The sequence below is a fragment of the Polistes canadensis genome, unplaced genomic scaffold, assembly GCF_001313835.1.
Source record: "Polistes canadensis isolate GaletaPanama2010 unplaced genomic scaffold, ASM131383v1 scaffold_240, whole genome shotgun sequence".
NCBI lineage: Eukaryota > Metazoa > Arthropoda > Insecta > Hymenoptera > Vespidae > Polistes > Polistes canadensis.
In genome coordinates, this window is record NW_014569787.1 from 1 (window position 1) to 242 (window position 242).

The window sequence follows — 242 nt, forward strand, 5'->3', positions numbered from 1 at the left end:
TGAAATATAAAAAGAGTGTATTAAAATATTCAAATAATTGTTAATTAGTTAATAAAAATGTCTATTGTTGTTAAAAAGATCGATGACTATGATCTATGCACTGTCCTCTTCGAAATCTAACGTTGAAATGAGCCTTTGCCTTCTATGTAATTACTTATATTGAAAGTTGTTTATATGACTTTCCGAACGTTGCGCATGTGTAAAAAAGGAATAATCTATCTAATCCATAAAATTTAAGATTA